Source organism: Triticum dicoccoides, chromosome 2B (assembly GCF_002162155.2).
Source record: "Triticum dicoccoides isolate Atlit2015 ecotype Zavitan chromosome 2B, WEW_v2.0, whole genome shotgun sequence".
NCBI lineage: Eukaryota > Viridiplantae > Streptophyta > Magnoliopsida > Poales > Poaceae > Triticum > Triticum dicoccoides.
The window spans coordinates 601,879,405-601,888,641 of NC_041383.1; the positions used below are offsets into that span (position 1 = coordinate 601,879,405).

General features: G+C 51.6%; 1 pseudogene; it reads left to right on the top strand.

Moving 5' to 3' along the window:
- The first annotated feature begins 321 nt into the window (after window positions 1–321).
- On the top strand, window positions 322–2,929 carry LOC119361041 (annotated as a pseudogene).
- Window positions 2,930–9,237: the final 6,308 nt, after the last annotated feature.

A 9,237-nucleotide genomic window follows, 5' to 3' on the forward strand; every position in this document is an offset into this window, starting at 1 on the left:
AATCCTCCCAGAATGCAGAATTGCGGAGTGCTTACCGTGGTGCGTGTTTTCACTGTTTCGCAGGTGAACCCGATACCTGACAGGTTCTTCGGTCTGAAGAGCTACCTGGATTCGTTCAGGGCCCCGCTGCTGGAAGAAATCCGAGCAGAGATGAGCTCTAACCTGGACGCGCAGGCCAATCGCTCCAAGCCCGTGCAAATACGGAAAATGGTTCCCATGCCGCAGGACGCGAGAAGGCCCCCAATGTACTTTGTGACCATCGACGCACGCCGTGGAGCTTGTCCTCCATGCAACGGTGACATCGTCGTGCTCTCGGTGGCGATGCCGCTCCGGCCATCCGACCTTGCCAGCAACGGCACCTCGTACTGCCTTGCTCACGTCCTGCAAGTCTACGGCAGCTGCACCTTTCTGATCCGATCTTCCAAGAGAATAGATGATTATGTGAACAGCTACGCGTTCGTTGTTAGCTCGCTCACTCTCATACCCTACGAACGCGTCTGGCGGTCCCTCCGCTACGAAGCTGCCGTCAAGAGAGAATCGGCCCTTTTGAAGGTTATCGCGGGGGAAGACTGCATCTGCATGCAGGTAAACTTGCTTCACAGATCGCTGCATGCATGCACAAGCCGTTCGATCGTTTCTACGATTTTCTCAGCTTACTGATCCTCGTGTGACAGAGCACTTCCTTGACGGGTGCCCCGCCTCGCCCGGAGATGGCCGGCGGCACCGACGTGCTGCTAGCGGGCAGGCTGTACGCGTTTGGGCTCAACGACTCCCAGACTGGCGCCATACTGAGCTGTGTATCTGCGGTGCAGTGTGGCGGCGGGAGCAGCAAGGTTAGCCTCATCTGGGGGCCGCCTGGCACGGGCAAAACCAAGACCATCACCGTGCTGCTGCTGGCGGCGATGAAGTTGAAATACCGGGTCCTGATGTGCGCGCCGACGAACACGGCCGTCTGCCAGGTTGCGTCCCGCCTCTTGGCGCTGAGGAAGCAGCACCCCGACGCCTGTGCTGGAAGGCGCCGCTCCTCGGCGATCTGTTGCTGTTCGGCAACAGTGACCGCATGCCCATCGACAACGATCTTGACGAGATATTCCTGGACACACGTCTAAGTCGGCTAAGAAAGTGCTTCTCGCCGGGGACGGGTTGGAAGCAGTGTCTTCGTTCACTGGAAATGTTTCTGTCACGGAAGCAGAAAGATGGCACACAACTACTCAGGTACAACTTCCCGACGCATGCGTTCCACCCGATCTCGAAGGAGCTCAGCGGGTGCTTCGAAACAATCATGTCCCAAGTCCCTATGCATTGTATCCTGGAGAGCAATTACAGTAACATTGCTTTGCTCATCAAGATGCTCGACGACTTCAGCAAGCTGCTGGGGCAAAAGAGCGTTCAGGAAGAAGTGCCTACGTGGTGGAGGCAGAAACAGAAACGCGGTGGTCTAATGGGTTACTCGGAAGAAGTAATCCGCAGCATGAGGGAGAAAATGTCGGCAATTCTAGACGTTACGAGAACGTTGATGCGAGACCTGAAACTTTCTCTGACAAGAAAGTTCTATAAGATCAAGGAGTTCTGCATGGAAAGTGCCTCCCTCATTTTCTGCACCGTGTCTGGCTCGGCTAAGCTGGAAGGGGAGGCGATGGATATGCTTCTCATCGATGAGGCTGCACAGCTGAAGGAATGCGAATCCCTCATTCCGCTGCAACTCTCCGGACTGAAGCATGCAGTTCTTATCGGTGACGAGTGTCAATTGTCAGCTATGGTCAAAAGCAAGGTCCACGTCACTCTACCTTTCATATGCTTATTAGTTAAGAAATTTCAGAAGTCCCTGGCAAAAAAATAATAATTCCAAAGTAGGAGTACTTCCTTTTGGATTGAATCAATCTTATGTCATGCAGGTTTCAGATAATGCGTTGCTGGGGAGAAGCCTATTCGAAAGACTAGGTTTACTCGGACACAAGAAGCACCTTCTGAACATGCAGTACAGGATGCACCCTTCCATCAGCATCTTCCCGAACCTCAGTTTCTACGACGGGCAGATCTTGGACGGCCCCAACGTCACCCACACGAAGCACGAGTGTAGCTACCTCCCGGGCGCAATGTACGGGCCGTACTCGTTCATCAACATCGACGGCAGGGAAGATCGCGGCCGCAGCAAGAGAAACATGGCCGAGGTGGCCGCCATCCTGGAAATACTGCACAGTCTCAAGCAAGGTGCGTGTGGCCTGAAGCCCTGGAGGACATTTCACTGAATTTGCCTTTCTGATGCTGTTGATCTTTGCGCCTGCTATAACAACTCGGGTCGTGTGGTTTTGCCTTGCAGCTTGTATCAGCGCTGGGCAGGTGGTCAGCGTGGGCGTCATATGCCCGTACGCTGCGCAGGTGGAGGCGATTCAGGGGAGGATAGGCGACGTGAGAGTGATGCGGCCCCTGGTTCTTCGCGTCAACTCTGTGGATGGGTTCCAAGGCAGCGAGGAGGACGTCATCATCCTCTCTACAGTCAGGTCCAACGCCACGGGTTCCATCGGCTTCCTCTCCAACCGGCGCCGCGCCAACGTCGCCCTGACGAGGGTAAGGTACGTACATACGCCTAGACCTGGATGAAATGTAAAACTGCCCGAACTTGGGAAACGACCTGATATCTCTCGGTTTGCTTATTTTTGGCTGCAGGCACTGCCTCTGGATCCTGGGCAACGCGACGACGCTGAGCGGCAGTGGCTCCATCTGGGGAGAGCTGGTCCAGGATGCCGTGGAGCGTCGGTGCTTCTTCGACTGGGACGATGGTGGCGCAAGCGCCTCTCGGGCCATTTCTCACCGCGCTCGCCTGATCGGGCCTGAACGCGGTGGAGCAGCTTCAGCTTTTGACACGCAGCCGGTGGGGTGTGAAGCAGACACTATCTGTGGCGCGCTAGGTTCCCTGCGACTCACTTAGCAAATGCACCACTAGTGCAGGCGCGGAGCAGTGGCGATTTGTTCTGTTTTGGTCATTTGGGCGTGCCTCGGCGTAGTGGTCAATCGATCATGTATGGACGGCAACCTTTTTCTCTGGCTCACTTGACGAATCTGTACCAGCTAGGTAATTGCCGTCGAAAATCACTGTTTTGACCTTGCAAAATTTTAGCACAAAATAAACTCTTTCAAATTTTATTTCCTGATATGATCCTTTTCAGAAACGCCACGAACCGTGGCGTTTCAGACTTAAGTAGAAAACCCTCCCCCGCTGCTGGCCTGCCGACGTGGCAGTCCGAAACGCCAAAATCTGCTGCGTTTCCACAAACGCCATAGCTGATGGCGTTACGGGCCGACGTATAAACGCTGAACTTGGCGACTTATGAAACAGTAGCAGCTGCGGCCGGTTGACACTCGACACATGCTTGCTGCTTAATCGCATGCATGCACGTCCATGACAAGAGAACTGGAGAAGCCACGGCTGGCTCGGGCGCCGTCTTGAGGAGGTTGGCCCAACGGCGTACCAGCACCCAGAGCGGCAGAGCCGCTGCCGAGCCCGTGGGCGGCGGCGAGACATGGGTTTTGTTTGAATATAGTACCTAGAAGGCCGGCTGCTCGGATGATCTCACACTCGATATCTCTATGTAACAACTAGCCCGAGTCCCACGTTGCATGGCTGCATGTGCTTAACTAGAGGAGTCACGTTCGGAGGAACTAGTTGAGTAGTGGCTACTCCTGCTGTACACACACTCTGTATATTTGTACAGCTACAGAGTACTTCCTCCGTCCGAAAATACTTGTCATTGAAATGAATGTATCTAGATATATTTTAGTTTCCGATACATTCATTTTGATGACAAGTAATTTTGGACGGAGGGAGTAGTCAACATAGTAGTAGCAGTTTGACATGGCGTTTCTATGTTAGCCAGTAACGGCCAAGGGCCATGGCGTTTGTGAAAACGCAGCACAGTTTGGCGTTTCGGACTGCCACGTCGGCAGGCCAGTAGCGCGAAATGGCTCGGCGTTTCTACGAAGAGCAGAAACGCCATGGTTTGTGGCGTTTCTGAAAAGGTCAGATCCTGAAATAATATCTGGATGAGTTTATTTTGTGCTTAAGTTTTCTGACAAGGTCAAAATAGTGATTTCGTCTGTAATTGCCCACGCTTTTCAACGGGGTACATTATTAAAACGTTGCCATGTCAGTGAAGACAAGTCATTAGCTCTAGGTCATGTTCCGTTAGTTCAGATCCGTTGCTCGGCCCTTTAGTATAGCCCCTATAGTCGTGGTTTTGCTAACTCACCACGACCTTGGCTAGTTGGCCGCTTAGGCCACCTCATCCTCGCCCTAGACTGAGATCACCATCTTTATCAATGACCTCTGTTGTTGCTTTGCACCATCACTCATTGCCACCTCTTTCGGCCAGTGTGAGTAAAACTTGTTAATCACACATGTATTTCCACTCATAGACATTATAAAAAGTGTATCCAATTCTAAGATGAAACCATCTTCTACTGCAACCAAGGCAAGCATCTTTCATACGATCATACAACAATGGTTCCTATTAACAATGTTCACATGCCTTTATCTTTTGAAGAAAACGTCTCTCTCAGTGTTGGGACCGATGTCATCCCTCCATCTCAAAAAGAGCCAGATAGATGTGAATACATTCCTTATCCCAAAGCCAATCTCAAGTTCTTGAGTTGAATCATCAGCTTGTCCACCTATAGTCCCTTGTTATGCACTCTAGATAAGTTCATCTTAAATGCACCGGGTTCTTCAAACTCCAATGTATACCACGGTTCAACGAGTTGTAACACCTCATTCAACATTTGTAGCATCGGAGAGAACACATGCAATTTATTTATACTAAATATATTATATGTGAAAGCACATTTGCTTCCTTGGTGGTTTTGATAATTCATGTCAACATACATGTTGTCGGACTAACGTTTCCCTTAAGTATATTCAAGAAAAGTTCAACCTAGGAAAGTAGATGGATGGAGATGTGGAAACCTCAAGCTACAAAGGACATGGATTGGCAAAGCTTCAAGACTCTACATTTTTGGTTAAGTGATCAAAGATCCCATTGTGTCCATAGGAAAGCCAATATTGTTAACATCGGATGGGGTTTTAACCATGAGTCATTTGCTCAAGTGCTTAGAGATATTACTCCAAAACCCTCAACCACACCCCCAAAATCCTATCTGTCAAAAATCCAAAAGTTATTCTTGGTCCCACATATTCATACTTACCCGGACCACCGAGATACACTTGACGGAGCCACTGCCTAAACCTTAGAAACTCGGTCTCATCGAGATGACATTGGGTCCCACCGAAGTGCGTGCCAACTGTCGGTGTCAAAACCGGCGGATCTTGGGTAGGGGGTCCCGAACTGTGCGTCTAAGGCTAATGGTAACAGGACGCAGGGGACACGATATTTTACCCAGGTTCGGGCCCTCTCGATGGAGGTAATACCCTACTTCCTGCTTGATTGATCTTGATGATATGAGTATTACAAGAGTCGATCTACCACGAGATCGTAGAGGCTAAACCTAGAAGCTAGCCTATGATTATGATTGTTGTTGTCCTACGAACTAAACCCTCTGGTTTATATAGACACCGGAGGAGGCTAGGTTTACATAGAGTCGGTTATAGAGAAGGAAATCTACATATCCGAATATCCAAGCTTGCCTTCCACGCAAAGGAGAGTCCCATCCGGACACGGGACGAAGTCTTCAATCTTGTATCTTCATAGTCCAATAGTCCAGCCAAAGTGGCTGTCCGAGGACCCCTTAATCCGGGACTCCCTCAATAGCCCCTGAACCAGGCTTCAATGACGATGAGTCCGGCTTGCAAATTGTCTTCGGCATTGCAAGGTGGGTTCCTTCTCCGAATACTCCATAGAAGATTTCGAACACGAGGATCGTGTCCGGCTCTGCAAAACAAATTCCACATACCACCGTAGAGAGTATAATTTTCCACAGAATCCGCTGACGGCTTTTCATAGCGTGACGTCCCACCACGGCTCAGTTTTTATTCGAACCGTTTTTTCCCAACCAGCCACTACACAAGCTGCGAGGCGGTTTTATTGGCACGTCTTGTCGAAGCAGAGATCGTGTCCCCCTTATCACGGGATTCTCATCAATACGGGTGTGGCTAACCCAACCGTGTTTGTTTAATATGACTCCTTGATTTTAGGCAAGTCCCAAACGGTCACGCGGGGGATGCTTGATATTCGTCTTCTTTATAAAGGGGCCAAGGCCTGCCCTTTTCTACCCACGCTTGATCCTTCCCCTCCCGTACCTCAAGTTCTAACACCCAAGGCTCAAGCTAAAGCACTTTGGTCCTTCGACCATGTACGGATCCAATCTTCAAGGTCGGTGGACGGCCTCCTCCGTCACAGAGGAGGACATCCGGAAGCTTAGGGAGGCCAGGTATCTCACCGCCAAGATTCCGCACAGGCTACCTGCTCAAGGGCAGGTCGTGCCCACTCCCGAACCCAACGAGAGCGTTGTTTTTATCTCCCACTTTCTTCGAGGGCTAGGTTTTAGCGTTGATCCCTTCGTAAGAGGGCTCATGTTCTACTACGGACTAGATTTCCACGATCTAGCTCCGGATTCCGTCCTTCACATCTCGTTGTTTATCGTCGTGTGTGAAGCCTTCCTCCGCATCACCCCCCACTTCGGCCTATGGCTCAAGACTTTCAATGTGAGGCCGAGGGTGATTGACGGGCGTCACGCGGAGTGCGGAGGCGCTATAATAAGCAAAGGCGCCGACGCCCCATGGCCAAAGGGTTCTTTCATGGAGACTTCTGATTTATGGCAGCGGGAGTGGTTTTACATCACCGCTCCCCGAGGTACAAAGCGGGTGGCCGCTCCAGCGTTCTACCCGGGCCCTCCACCGCAACTGGCGTCATGGGTTAACAAGGGGCTGGACTGGGGGCCGGCTATTGACGTGCCGACATTGCAAAGCTGCATCCGAGACCTTCTCAAGAGGGATGTCAGTCTTGCCAAGATAATGCAAGTGATGTTGGTTCGTCGAGTCCTGCCCTGCCAACGTAGTCCTCTCCGTATGTGGGAGTTCAACCCGGAAGGACCGCGAACCATTCAGCAATTCTTTGGCATGACGCTTAAAAGGATGTACGAGTTATTCTTCGGATCACGAATAAAGTGTCCGGACACCACCGAGGACGCGGGTCTCAATTGTAACCGTCCAGTAAATACTTCTGTTGCCGAACACACCATCCTTTATGTTTATTATAGCATCATTCTAAAAAATCGCTCTCTGCCAGGACTGGCTGAAGAAGGCGGAGAGGATTAGGTGTTCGGCCCCCCTCCCTGAAGGCTCGTCGAATCCTTTGTTGACCAGGATGCTGGAGCGCGCGTCGTATCAGGCACCATCAGGAGAAGACGAGGGGAGGAACATAGAAGCCACAGGTGGGCCTCACATCCTACGCCTCCAAATTGGAGGAGTAAGTGCCTCCATGAAGGAGGATAATCGGGGAGGGAAATCTAAAATCCCCTCTCCCCAAGGTAAGAAAAGGGCCGCCTCCGAAGATTTGGAAACAGAGGCTTCTAAACGAGGGAAGAAGACCTCACAAGGGGACCGGTCCTCCACCGAGCCATAAGTGAAAGAGTACTTTGGTAGACATACCCCGTTTAGTCTCTGAGGATAATGATCGAAACATATTTGTTGCAGTCCGGCTCGTAGCCCTTCTCCAAAGAGTTCGTCCTCGGGGGATCTTCCTCCGGAGATGATGGAGAGCGAGTTGCCTCCCCCTACCTCCCCGTCACATGGGGCGGACGACCCCAAAGTGTCGTCATGGAGGATTTCTCCTGATCCACCAAGGCCAGAAGTTGACACTTCAGCTGCCCGGAGTCTGGAATATCCGGCTCCCAAAGAGAGCTTCAGGGGGAGTCCGGGATTGTCCGGCACACAGCCGGACACACTAATGGGCCTTTTGGAGCGAGCGGCCATCTCTGGGACGCATCGTGCCTTAATGGGCACGGTAGTTGAGAGGATTTCATCTGCGAAAAGCGGTTTGAACGAAGCTTTTACGAGTCTACTAAGAGGCTTTGAGGTACGCAAAAAATGTATTTTTGATAGTTCCACACATGCTAAGTGTGCTCTGTATAGATACTAGCCCCTGGGACTCTGGTTTCCATCAACGTGGCGAACAGAGGATCGTAATCTTTGGTAATAAGCGCGCTGCTTTATGTGCAGGTGGCTGGGGGTCCGGCGGCCGACCAATCTGCTGATTTTGCCGAACTAAAGCGGCAGTTGGACGTGGCCGATGCCGACATCGCGCTTGTTAACAAGCGGCTTGACGAGGCCCAGGGTATGTATATTCGGCTTGTCAGCAAATGTTTAAGAGGAGCATGATGCTAGTATCTATAATATGTTGTGACTGCAGATGGAGCTGCTGCCATGGAGACCCTTCGGGCGGAGCTTGCCCGAGACAAGGAGCAATCCCTAATAAGTGATGCGGCCGCTCTAAAGGCGGTCGAGGAGTTAAGAGCCGAACAGGCTGCTCATCGCCGGAGCAAAGAAAAGATAGCCCAGATGGCTACTGAGCTGGAAAATGCCGCCAACCGCTGTGAGCTCCTTGAAAAGGAAAATCAAGCAAAAGCGGCTGACCCGAAGAAGGCCCTGGAGGCAGCCAAGGAAGCCCCTCTGAAATGAGGGGGATGAGGGAGGAGCTTCGTGAAGCCGGAGACATCGTGGCTGGGAAGCCCTATCTGTTGCGGATGAAATTCGGAGATCCGAAGTATGCCCCTCTGGATCAGTTGTGTAGTGCGGCGGACTCATATGCGGACCTGGCAAAGAGTCTTGCTGATGCGACCGAGTTTTTCAAAGATCGGAAAGACCATAAGGCTGAGAGGTTATTCTGGTCGTAGTTCAGTGCCCCGACGCGTTTGCTGCCATTGAATGAAAAGATGGCCGCATGGGCCGAACTCCACAGATTGTCCAGGCTTGCTATGAGGTCTGTCGTGGATCATCTTTGGCCACAAGGACCAAGGCCGGACAACTATTTTGGATTGGTGCAACAATTCCTTGGTGCTGTGTCGCATATCGATGTTGTGAAGAGGTCGGCGTGCATAGAGGGTGCGCAGATGGCTTTTGCCCATGTTAAAACATACTGGGATGGGATGGAAACCACCGCTATTGCGACCCGGAGTGCGGCGGAAGGCCGGGACCCGGCCAAGCACTATTTCGAGGAAGTCTTAGAAGGCGCCCGTTTAATAGAGGCTCAGTGCTCGAAGAGTGCCATGTTCGAATGACACGTATCA